The 12957-nt window shown below is 41.6% G+C and overlaps 1 pseudogene; it reads left to right on the top strand.

Moving 5' to 3' along the window:
• The first annotated feature begins 592 nt into the window (after positions 1 to 592).
• LOC110296527 (kelch domain-containing protein 4 pseudogene) lies at positions 593 to 1827 on the top strand (annotated as a pseudogene).
• Positions 1828 to 12957: the final 11130 nt, after the last annotated feature.

Below are 12957 nucleotides of genomic sequence, written 5' to 3' on the forward strand. Positions count from 1 at the left end.
GTCCTACGAAATGTCAGGGCATAGCAGGATGGAAATTAGTACAAATTGTATGAGTGACCTTTTGTGAATCCCACTCTGGCTGGTGTAGTTTTTTTTTTTTCCATCTAATCACACACTAGACAGAGTGGGGCTTTGAGATGAAGCAAGGAAATTAATTAGATGCAAATTCCATTGCTTTCAAAGAAGCCCCATAATTAAAGGTAGAACTTTGATAACTGAATGCACTCCATTTCTGGGAGGAGCAGTGCTATAGGATACCACTTACATGTATGTGGGAAGTATGTTGGAAATGGGTCCTGGACCAAGAGATCTGAGAATAGCATGGGGTACAAGTTTAACAGCAAGCACGGCAGTAAAAGCTAGAATTTAAGACTGTGATGAAGGAAATGTCCCTGTTAGATAATTAGTTCCACAAAATCTAGAGTCTTTCCCTAATATAAAGCCTTTCTACCTGGAGTGTAGGATGCTCAGAGCCCATAAAAATTGACACTATGAACAGAATGGTAAAGCTTTAGGTTTCATACTCAAGAGGTTATAAATTTCCCTGCAGCCCACCAAGACCTGGGAACAGATTCGATCAACAGGGGGTCCTTCAGTTTGAAGCAGGCATCGGATGATGGCCTGGAAGCGACAGCTAATTCTTTTTGGTGGCTTCCATGAAAGTGCAAGGGACTACATCTTCTACAGTGATGTGTACACCTTCAGCCTGGACACCTTCCAGTGGAGCAAGCTGTCCCCATCAGGCCCCGGGCCCATGTCCAGATCAGGCTGCCTGATAGCTGTCACTCCCCAGGGCAGCATAGCCAGCTATGGAGGTTACTCAAAGCAGAGAGTCAAGAAAGATGTGGACAAAGGCACCCAGCACTCAGACATGTTCCTGCTGAAGCCCGAGGAAGGGGGAGAAGGCAAATGGGCTTGGACCAGGATTAACCCTTCAGGGGACAAGCCTACTGCAAGGTCTGACTTTCTGCGGCCGTGGCTCCAAATCATTAGATACTGGTTTTCAGGGGCGTGTGTGAGGAGGAAGAGGAGGAGAGCCTGGAGGGCTCCTTCTTCAGTGACCTGTATATCTACGATGCTGCCAAGAGTCGCTGGTTTGCAGCACTGCTGAAGGGCCCCAAGTCGGAGAAGAAGAAATGGAGGCGGGGCAAGGCAGAGGACCCTGAAGGCGCCACTGAACAGGAGACTGGGGGGAGCAGTGCCCCAGAGCCACTGGAGGTGTCTGAAGACGGGACAGTGGTCACCATTAAGCAAATGCTTACTCTCTCGGGGTTGGAGGTGCAGCCTCCACCTAAGGCTAATGACAGTGCCTCAGAGGCTAGCAGCACTGGGCAGGAGCCATGTCCTTGTTCCAACGCCATGCTGGCTGTCAAGCATGGACTGCTCTATGTCTACGGTGGCATGTTTGAAGCTGGTAACCTCCAGGTGACCCTTAGTGACCTCTACTGCCTTGACCTTCACAAGATGGAAGAGTGGAAAATCTTGGTGGAGATGGATCCAAAATCCCAGGAGTGGCTGGAGGAGTCGGACTCTGAAGAGGACAGCAGCTCAGATGAAGAGAGTGCAGACAGAGAGGATACAGACAGAGAGGATAAAGACCAGGAGGACGACAGTGCTGAGGAGGGAGCAGATCCGCAGCACCCAGAGGTGGCACGTGGGGAGAAATATGAAGAGTACCTGTCCCGGACTGAACAGCGCTGGCTGAAACTTGCCCGGAACCACGTGGGGCCTGAAGCAAAGGAGAAGAAAGTGTTGAAAGTAGCCCAGGCCATGGCAAAATCATGCTTTGATGATGCAGTTCAAGACATTGCACAGGCCAGACATTAGACTGCGTGATGGTTTCACCATCACTGGTGTCGAGCCAGGAGTGAGGAGACCCTGCAGAGTGCTCTTCTGTGAGCCTCGGGTGCCCACAGTCTGACGGGGGTTGGCCTGCCTTCACAGTGGCTTCTGTCCTCACGGAGCGAGGGTTAGAGTGGGATGTGAATTTGAGGCCCATAGGCTGTGTGCTTCTGTCCTAATAAAACTGGGCTGTGTGCTCTAAAATAAATAAATAAATAAATAAATAAACAAATAAATAAATAAACAAATTTCCCTGCAGCAAAGACTTGGTTCTCCAAATGACATTTAATGTGTTTGTGTGTGTGTGTGTGCGCCGTCCATGTGTGTTCATGTATATATGTGCACATATATGTGCATGTATATGTATGCATGTGTGAGTATTATGCCTGTAGTCCAGAAGCTAACAGTGGGTTCCTTCTTCAATTGCCCCTTGACCTTAGTAATTTTTAAGAATCTTTTTTATTATCATGCGTGTGTGTGTGTGTGTTAAGAAGATGTCACTTGGAGCTGGAGTTACAGATGGTTGCAAACTGCCTGATGTGGGTGCTGAGAACCAGACTTAGGTTTTCTGCAAGAGCAGAATGTCTCTTCTCTGCTGAGCCATCTCTTCAGGTCCTCTTCATCTTGTATTGAGACAGAATCTCTCACTGAACCTGAAGCTCACTCCTTTGGCTAGACTGTCTGGCCAGCAAACTCTAGGGATTCTCTGTCTTTGCTTCTGCTGCCCCCGTAGCGTGGCTGGCACGGCCTCTATGTGCAGCTTTCACATGGGAGGTGGGAATCCAGACTCAAGCTCCTCTTGCTTGTGCAGCAAGCACTTTACTGCCAGAGCCATCTCCAAAGCCCTTCCAAAGGTGTTTCCACGCTTAATCCATCGATAGATCAAAAAGTGAGCACACTATTAGGAGGTAGTGGAACTGTGGAAGGTAGGGTCTAGGTAGCAAGAGGAGGTCCCCAGGTGTGTGTCTTTGTCTTGTCTTTGTGCTACTTCCTGTCTTTCATGAAGTGCACTGCTCTGCACTACCATTTTCTCTGTGCCATGATAAACTGAGGTCTTTGGAACTCTGAGCCTAAGTACATCTTTCCTCTCTCAAGTAGTGTGTCAGGCATTCTGTCATAATGACTAGAAAACCAACACAGCTGAGGAGGAGATGAGCTGTGGTTTAGTATCTGTGGCCTGTATTGTATGTATATGTCCTTTATACCTCCATGAGCAATGGATTTTTCAACATTATAAAATAAAATAAAAAAATAAAATAAAAAAAATAAAATAGAAAACATTCAACTCAAAAATTAGTGTGATTATTTTTTTATGAATCTTTTGTGTTAGTTTTTTGTGTGTTTGTGTTATGGAATACAGTAAAAATTTATTTCTTTTAAATTGTGATGTTTTGAGACAGGGTTTCTATGTGTGACAGCCTAGACTGTCCCAGAACTCACTGTATAGACCAGCTTGGATTAAACTCACAGAGATCCACCCTGCCTCAGCCTTCTGAGTGCTGGGATTAAAGGCATGTGCCACCACCACCTGGCACATAAAATGTTTTTCTTAGTGTAAAATAAAAAAAAAATATTGGTGTGGTGGCTTGAACGAGAATGACTGCTATGGGCTCATCTGTGAGTACTGGGTTCCCAGGAGGTGGAAGGATTAGGAGGTGTGGCCTTGTTGGAGGTTTCAAAAAGCCCATACCATTCCCAGTTATCTCTCTCTGCCTTCTACTTTTGGATAAACATACATGCTCTCAGCTATTGCTACAGTGCTATGTCTTCCTGTACGCTGTCATGTTCTCTGCCAGGATGGTCATAGATTCTATAGCTGATGGCTTAGTTTAGGTTTTATTACTATGAAGAGACATTGTGACTAAGATAACTCTTATAAAGGACAACATTTAGTTGCTTCTGGCTTACAGTTTCGAGGTTTAGTCCATTACCATCATGGTGGAAAGCATGATATCATCCAGGCTGACAGTGTTGGAGAAGGAACCAAGAATTCTACATTTTGATCCGAAGGCATCCGGGAGAAGACTTGAATTACTCTGGCCAGACTTATGCATATAATAAGACCTCAGAGCCCCACCTCCACAGTGACACACTTCTTCTCACAAGGCTACCCCTCTTCCAATAAGGCCACACCTCCTAATGGATGAGTCAAACAAAGGCCACACCTCTTAATGGATGGGTCAAACATATTTAAACTACCATAGCTGAGTTTCTTGTTCTGAACCCAGAAGTAAGCCAGAAAGAGTCAGCAGCAACAATTCGGTGTCCTTTTTAGCCCCTTTCCTGTATGTTTACAGATACACTTCAGTGCACAAAGACATAGGCTTCCACGTTATTGTTCCTATTGTTCACTGAAGTTTATCCTCTCTTAATGCATCCTCCACACTTTCCATATTAAAATATTCGTTCTCACATAATTCTTTCAAATTGTTGCACAATTTTACATACAAAATTGATTTAATTTTCTTTTCTTCCACTTTTTTTTGCCATTAAGTCACTGCTATAAGAAAATTTTTACATAGCTATTTTACTGTAATTGGGAACATATTTCTCTTGGATATTAAAATGTGAAAATTTGAGTTAAAGAGTACATACATTTAAATTTTCAATAGATACCACCAAATTGTTTTCCAGAAATCTGTAGCCAATTTACATTTTCATAGACTGTTTCCTGACTTTTTTATATTTATCCTAAATACTTAACATTTGCAAATCTAATTGTAAAAACATGCAAATTTTGCATTTTTTTTCATTCATTTAACTAATACTGGCATCATCTTCTCATATTTATAGTGTGGAAAACCAAAAAAAAAAAGAGAAAGTTTTGGTAAAAAAACTTGTTTTATCCTTTGCCTACTTTTAAATTGTGATTTTTTTTTAATATTAATTTTAGGTGCAGTTACAGATAGTTTTCTTCCAGTTTTTAAGAAATCTCCCCCCAAAGAACTTTCCAGTATATGCAAGTTTGATGTGTTTAATAGTGGTTAGTTCATGACCTCCAGGTCTGATGAATGTTTCACTCTAAGATTATATTTAAATTATCTCTTATTTTTCTTAGGATGCTTTTTACAGGTTGTTTATACATTCAAGTCTTTTAAACTATTTTTTTTTGGAAACCCACACCTAGCAATCTAATTGTGTTTCCAAATGGTCAGCCAAGTGTCCAATCCTATCTGATCACGTAAGAAGGCAAGACTCTCTTCTGCTTTTTGCTGAATGTGTTTATTTTATATTCTTCATCTCTTTATTTTATTTCCCCTCTCCCTCCCTCCCTCTGCCCCCTTTCCCTCCCTCTCTCCCACTTTGTACACTAGGTTGGCTTTGGCACTGACATCCTGCCTCTGCTTCCTGAGAGATACTACTTGTTTTTTTAATAAGCAGAGGCATAACTTTGAAACCTTTATAGCAAATACTGCTCCACTTCTCTTTCTCAAATGTGTTCTTGCACGCTTTCTGCGCTGGGTGAACTGCATAAGGTTTGTCCATTCTTTGGCACCAGTGCTTGTGCCGGATGAATGTTGTATGGCACAGAGTGACTCAGTGGCTTTGAAATGTGCAGCCCTCCCACTCAGAAGTCTTCATTTATTTAGGGCTTCCTCAGGGGTAGTCTTTAGGGAAAAAAACATATGTTCACCTCCATGAGTTTTATTTATTTTTATTTCTTTATAACCAGAAAAAAAGTACCCACAAAATTTATTACATGCCCAAGGCTCGGAAATATTAGACCTAAAGAGAGACAAGTGAAACGACCTTTTTGCAGAGATTAAAGGCATATAATAACTTGGGCTCCTGGGGTGAAGAGGGGTGACTCTTCTTTTGGGAGGTTGGCTTGGCACATGTACACAGCAAGTCAGGGTCATCATATGCCCAGGAAAGCTCCCGGGTATCAGCTGCCTGCAATGATCCTTGCCTAGGCCTCCAGTCTCTTCTTCTGGAAGTCTCCCGGTGCCATAACATCTGTAACACTCATCTTAGAAACCATCCAGATGGGAACCAACGACCCATAGCACAGGCAGGAGGCTGCTGCTGTGTGAAGATCTCTCAGGGCAAAGATTTGATTCTAGCTTTGATTCTTAAGAAATATCCGGGACTCTGCTAGAATGAACAAAACGCAGGACAGCCAACATGAAGGTATTCTCTTTTTTCTGCCTCTAGAGCAGTCTTTATAAAGTCTATTGCCTGTGCCTTTCTTATTAGGATCATTTCTGGATATCACTTTGGTTTGGCTATTTCTGTAAATGCACTGTTTTCTTACTTTTTTTTTCTTTTTAAAACATTAAAAAAGTTATTCTAAAGATCTGTGTGTGTGTGCATGCACTGTATGTGAGGGAGCCTGCTTGTACACACAAAAGCCAGAAGAAGGTATCCTGTATCCTCTTTTATAACTTTTTTGGTATTCAAGGTAGGGTCTTACATTTTTTTCAGCTTATCTGGACACCAGTGTATCTCAGAAATCTTCCTGTTTCTGCCCATCCTAGAGGTGGGTGACCATCCTGTGTAGGACACCTGGCTTGCTACACAGATGTTAAGATTTGAACTCTTGACTGCTGAGCTGTCTTTCTGGCTCCTGCATCTTAAAACTCCTTTCTTCCTTTAAAAATATTTTTATTATTTGAGAATTTCACTCAATGCGTTCTGATCATATTCACCCCCTCAGCTCCTCCACTCACTGCCTCCTGCACCTCTCTCCTCACCAACTCATTTTTCCTAACTGGTAATTGCCGGCATAAGTGAAATTTATTGATTTTTTTTTTAAATTCAGACACTTTAGCAAACTGGTATTATGTAAATATTAACAATTTTTTCTGTTGATCTATTGACTTTTTGAGCTCTACAATTATGTTCTTTTAAAAATGTGTATATAATTTACTCCCTTGAGAGATTTACTGCTTATTTATTTATTTATTTATTTATTTATTTATTGCCTTACTGAGCTTGCTAAGATGCTGCAGTAGTTTGTATCTTAGTGCCTTTTCTGTCCCATATAGCACTTCGTTTGGTTGATTGCTTTGTGTGAACTCATGGAAGAATGGCAGACTGCAGACATTTGCTTTCTCAACATGGAAGCAGAAGGAATTTGGGGCATTTCTCTCACAGGTTCTTTCCCATCAGTCAGAAGCTTCTGCACAGAAAGGAAAGGCCCACCACCTAAGCGTGGATTCTGCACAGAAAGGAAAGGCCCCACAAGCCCCTTCCGGTCAGAAAAGCACCGGGGTATCGAGGGCGCAGGGTCGGCTGACACTCGCCAGCTACCCACAACACCCGCCACAGGATCTTAAGACTTCTGGTGAGTGGAGCACAGCTTCTGCTCCAATCCAATTGCGCGCGGGACCTGAGACTGCATTAGTTAGGGAAGCAGAAACCGGCCTGAGTAGGGCCACAGGCCTCATCCGGCTGGATCAGCGCCGGGGTACCTGGAGCGCAGGGTTGCCTGACACCCGCCAGCTACCCACGACCCCCGCCACAGGATTTTGAGACTGCTGGTGAGTGGAACACAGCTTCTGCTCCAGTCCAATTGCGCGCGGGACCTGAGACTGCATTAGTTAGGGAAGCAGAAAACTGGCCTGAGTAGGACCACAGGCCTCTTCCGGCTGGACCAGCACCGGGGTACTGCCAGCTACCCACGACCCGCCACAGGATTTTGAGACTGCTGGTGAGTGGAACACAGCTTCTGTTCCAATCTTTAAACAGTGACAACGACAACAACTAACCCCAGAGATTACCAGATGGCGAAAGGTAAACGTAATAATCTTACTAACAGAAACCAAGACCACTCACCATCATCAGAACCCAGCACTCCCACTTTGCCCAGTCCAGGGCACCCCAACACACCGGAAAAGCTAGACACGGATCTAAAAGCATATCTCATGATGATGGTAGAGGACTTCAAGAAGGACTTTAATAACACACTTAAAGAAATACAAAGGAACACTGGTAAAAAGGTAGAAGACAGTAAAGAGGAAGCACAAAAATCCCTTAAAGAATTGCAGGAGAACACTGCTAAAGAGTTACAAATCCTTAAAGAAAAACAGGATAACATAATCAAACGGGTAGAAGTCCTTACAGAAAAACAGGAAAACACATCCAAACAGATGATGGAATTGAACAAAACCATACTAGACCTAAAAAGGGAAGTAGACACAATAAAGAAAACCCAAAATGAGGCAACACTGGAGATAGAAACCCTAGAAAAGAAATCTGGAACCATAGATACCAGCATCAGCAACAGAATACAAGAGATGGAAGAGAGAATCTCAGGTGCAGAAGATTCCATAGAGAACATCGGCACAACAATCAAGGAAAATGTAAAATGCAAAAAGATCCTAACTCAAAACATCCAAGAAATACAGGACACAGTGAGAAGACCAAACCTACAGATAATAGGAGTGGATGAGAATGAAGATTTTCAACTCAAAGGACCAGCAAACATCTTCAACAAAATTATAGAAGAAAACTTCCCTAATCTAAAGAAAGAGATGCCCATGAACATACAAGAAGCCTACAGAACTCCAAATAGACTGGACCAGAAAAGAAATACCTCCCGACACATAATAATCAGAACAACAAATGATCTAAATAAAGACAGAATACTAAAAGCAGTAAGAGAAAAAAGCCAAGTAACATATAAAGGCAAGCCTATCAGAATTACACCAGATTTCTCACCAGAGACTATGAAAGCCAGAAGATCCTGGACGGATGTTATACAGACACTAAAAGAACACAAACTCCAGCCCAGGCTACTATACCCAGCCAAACTCTCAATTAACATAGATGGAGAAACCAAAGTATTCCACAACAAAACCAAATTCACACATTATCTCTCCACGAATCCAGCCCTTCAAAGGATAATAACAGAAAAAAACCAATACAAGGACAGGAACCATGCCCTAGAAACAACAAGAAGGTAATCCCTCAACAAACCTAAAAGAAGACAGCCACAAGAACAGAATGCCAACTTTAACAACAAAAATAACAGGAAACAACGATCACTTTTCCTTAATATCTCTTAATATCAATGGACTCAACTCCCCGATAAAAAGACATAGACTAACAAACTGGCTACACAAACAAGACCCAACATTTTGCTGCTTACAGGAAACTCATCTCAGAGAAAAAGATAGACACTACCTCAGAATGAAAGGCTGGAAAACAATTTTCCAAGCAAATGGCATGAAGAAACAAGCTGGAGTAGCCATTCTAATATCTGATAAGATTGACTTCCAACCCAAAGTCATTAAAAAAGACAGGGAGGGACACTTCATACTCATCAAAGGTAAAATCCTCCAAGAGGAACTATCAATCCTGAATATCTATGCTCCAAATACAAAGGCAGCCACATTCATTAAAGAAACTTTAGTAAATCTCAAAGCACACATTGCACCTCATACAATAATAGTGGGAGACTTCAACACACCACTTTCACCAATGGACAGATCATGGAAACAGAAACTAAACAGGGACACAGAGAAACTAAGAGAAATTATGAATCAAATGGATCTGGCAGATATCTACAGAACATTCTATCCTAAAACAAAAGGATATACCTTCTTCTCAGCACCTCATGGTACCTTCTCCAAAATTGACCACATAATTGGTCACAAAACAGGCCTCAACAGATACAAAAATATTGAAATTGTCCCATGCATCCTATCAGATCACCATGGACTAAGGCTGATCTTCAAGAACAAAATAAATAATAGAAAGCCAACCTTCACGTGGAAACTGAACAACACTCTTCTCAATGATACCTTGGTCAAGGAAGGAATAAAGAAAGAAATTAAGGACTTTTTAGAGTTCAATGAAAATGAAGCCACAACATACCCAAACTTATGGGACGCAATGAAAGCATTTCTAAGAGGAAAACTCATAGCTCTGAGTGCCTCCAAAAGGAAACTAGAGAGAGCACACATTAGCAGCTTGACAACACACCTAAAAGCACTAGAACAAAAGGAAGCAAATTCACCCAAGAGGAGTAGACGGCAGGAAATAATCAAACTCAGGGGTGAAATCAACCAAGTGGATACAAGAAAAACTATTCAAAGAATCAACCAATCAAGGAGCTGGTTCTTTGAGAAAATCAACAAGATAGATAAACCCTTAGCCAGACTCACTAGAGGGCACAGGGAAAGCATCCTAATTAACAAAATCAGAAATGAAAAAGGAGACATAACAACAGATCCTGAAGACATCCAAAACACCATCAGATCCTTCTACCAAAGGCTATACTCAACAAAACTGGAGAACCTGGATGAAATGGAGAAGTTCCTAGACAGATACCAGGTACCAAAGTTGAATCAAGATCAGGTTAATGATCTAAACAGCCCTATATCCCCCAAAGAAATAGAAGCAGTCATTAATAGTCTCCCAACTAAAAAAAGCCCAGGACCAGATGGGTTTAGTGCAGAGTTCTATCAGACCTTCAAAGAAGATCTAATCCCAGTTCTTCACAAACTATTCCACAAAATAGAAACAGAAGGTACTCTACCCAACTCATTCTATGAAGCCACAATTACTCTGATACCTAAACCACAAAAAGACCCAACAAAGATAGAAAACTTCAGACCAATATCCCTTATGAATGAATATTGATGCAAAAATCCTCAATAAAGTTCTTGCTAACCGAATCCAAGAACACATCAAAACAATCATCCATCCTGACCAAGTAGGATTCATCCCAGGGATGCAGGGATGGTTCAATATACGGAAATCCATCAACGTAATCCAGTATATAAACAAACTCAAAGACAAAAACCACATGGTCATCTCCTTAGATGCGGAAAAAGCATTTGACAAGATCCAACACCCATTCATGATAAAAGTCTTGGAAAGATCAGGAATTCAAGGCCCATACCTAAACATGATAAAAGCAATCTACAGAAAACCAGTAGCCAACATCAAAGTAAATGGTCAGAAGCTTGAAGCAATCCCTCTAAAATCAGGGACTAGACAAGGCTGTCCACTTTCTCCATACCTATTCAACATTGTACTTGAAGTCCTAGCCAGAGCAATTCGACAACAAAAGGAGATCAAAGGGATACAAATTGGAAAAGATGAAGTCAAAATATCACTTTTTGCAGATGATATGATAGTATATATAAGTGACCCTAAAAATTCCACCAGAGAACTCCTAAGCCTGATAAACAGCTTCGGTGAAGTAGCTGGATATAAAATTAACTCAAACAAATCAATGGCCTTTCTCTACACAAAGAATAAACAGGCTGAGAAAGAAATTAGGGAAACAACACCCTTCTCAATAGTCACAAATAATATAAAATATCTTGGCGTGACTCTAACTAAGGAAGTGAAAGATCTGTATAATAAAAACTTCAAGTCTCTGAAGAAAGAAATTCTAGAAGATCTCAGAAGATGGAAAGATCTCCCATGCTCATGGATTGGCAGGATCAACATTGTAAAAATGGCTATCTTGCCAAAAGCAATCTACAGATTCAATGCAATCCCCATCAAAATTCCAAATCAATTCTTCAACGAATTAGAAAGTGCAATCTGCAAATTCATCTGGAATAACAAAAAACCTAGGATAGCAAAAACTCTTCTCAAGGATAAAAGAACCTCTGGTGGAATCACCATGCCGGACCTAAAGCTCTACTACAGAGCAATTGTGATAAAAACTGCATGGTACTGGTATAGTGACAGACAAATAGACCAATGGAATAGAATTGAAGACCCAGAAATGAACCCACACACCTATGGTCACTTGATCTTCGACAAGGGAGCTAAAAACATCCAGTGGAAGAAAGACAGCATTTTCAACAAATGGTGCTGGCACAACTGGTTGTTAACATGTAGAAGAATGCGAATCGATCCATTCCTATCTCCTTGTACTAAGGTCAAGTCTAAGTGGATCAAGGAACTTCACATAAAACCAGAGACACTGAAACTTATAGAGGAGAAAGTGGGGAAAAGCCTTGAAGATATGGGCACAGGGGAAAAATTCCTGAATAGAACAGTAATGGCTTGTGCTGTAAGATCGAGAATTGACAAGTGGGACCTCATGAAACTATAAAGCTTCTGCAAGGCTAAAGACACCATCAATAAGACAAAAAAACCACCAACAGATTGGGAAAGGATCTTCACCTATCCTAAATCAGATAAGGGACTAATATCCAATATATATAAAGAACTCAAGAAGGTGGACTCCAGAAAGTCAAATAACCCCATTAAAAAATGGGGCTCAGAACTGAACAAAGAATTCTCACCTGAGGAATACTGAATGGCAGAGAAGCACCTGAAAAAATGTTCAACATCCTTAATCATCAGGGAAATGCAAATCAAAACAACCCTGAGATTCCACCTCACACCAGTCAGAATGGCTAAGATCAAAAATTCAGGTGACAGCAGATGCTGGCGAGGATGTGGAGAAAGAGGAACACTCCTCCATTGTTGGTGGGATTGCAAGCTTGTACAACCACTCTGGAAATCAGTCTGGCGGTTCCTCAGAAAATTGGACATAGTACTACCGGAGGATCCAGCAATACCTCTCCTGGGCATATATCCAGAAGATGTCCCAACCGGTAAAAAGGACACATGCTCCACTATGTTCATAGCAGCCCTATTTATAATAGCCAGAAGCTGGAAAGAACCCAGATGTCCCTCAACAGAGGAATGGATACAGAAATTATGGTACATTTACACAATGGAGTACTACTCAGCTATTAAAAAGAATGAATTTATGAAATTCCTAGCCAAATGGATGGACCTGGAGGGCATCATCTTGAGTGAAGTAACACAATCACAAAAGAACTCACACAATATGTATTCACTGATAAGTGGATATTAGCCCAAAACTTAGGATACCCAAGATAGAAGATACAATTTGCTAAACGCATGAAACTCAAGAAGAATGAAGACCAAAGTGTGGACACTGTGCACCTTCTTAGAATTGGGAACAAAACACCCAGGGAAGGAGTTACAGAGACAAAGTTCGTAGCTGTGATGAAAGGATGGACCATTTAGAGACTGACGTATCCAGGGATCCATCCCATAATCAGCTTCTAAACGCTGACACCATTGCATACACTAGCAAGATTTTGCTGAAAGGACCCAAATATAGCTGTCTCTTGTGAGACGATGCCGGGGCCTAGCAAACACAGGAGT

This window comes from Mus caroli, unplaced genomic scaffold (genome assembly GCF_978045245.1).
Source record: "Mus caroli unplaced genomic scaffold, Mus_caroli_1 scaffold_7, whole genome shotgun sequence".
NCBI classification, from domain to species: domain Eukaryota; kingdom Metazoa; phylum Chordata; class Mammalia; order Rodentia; family Muridae; genus Mus; species Mus caroli.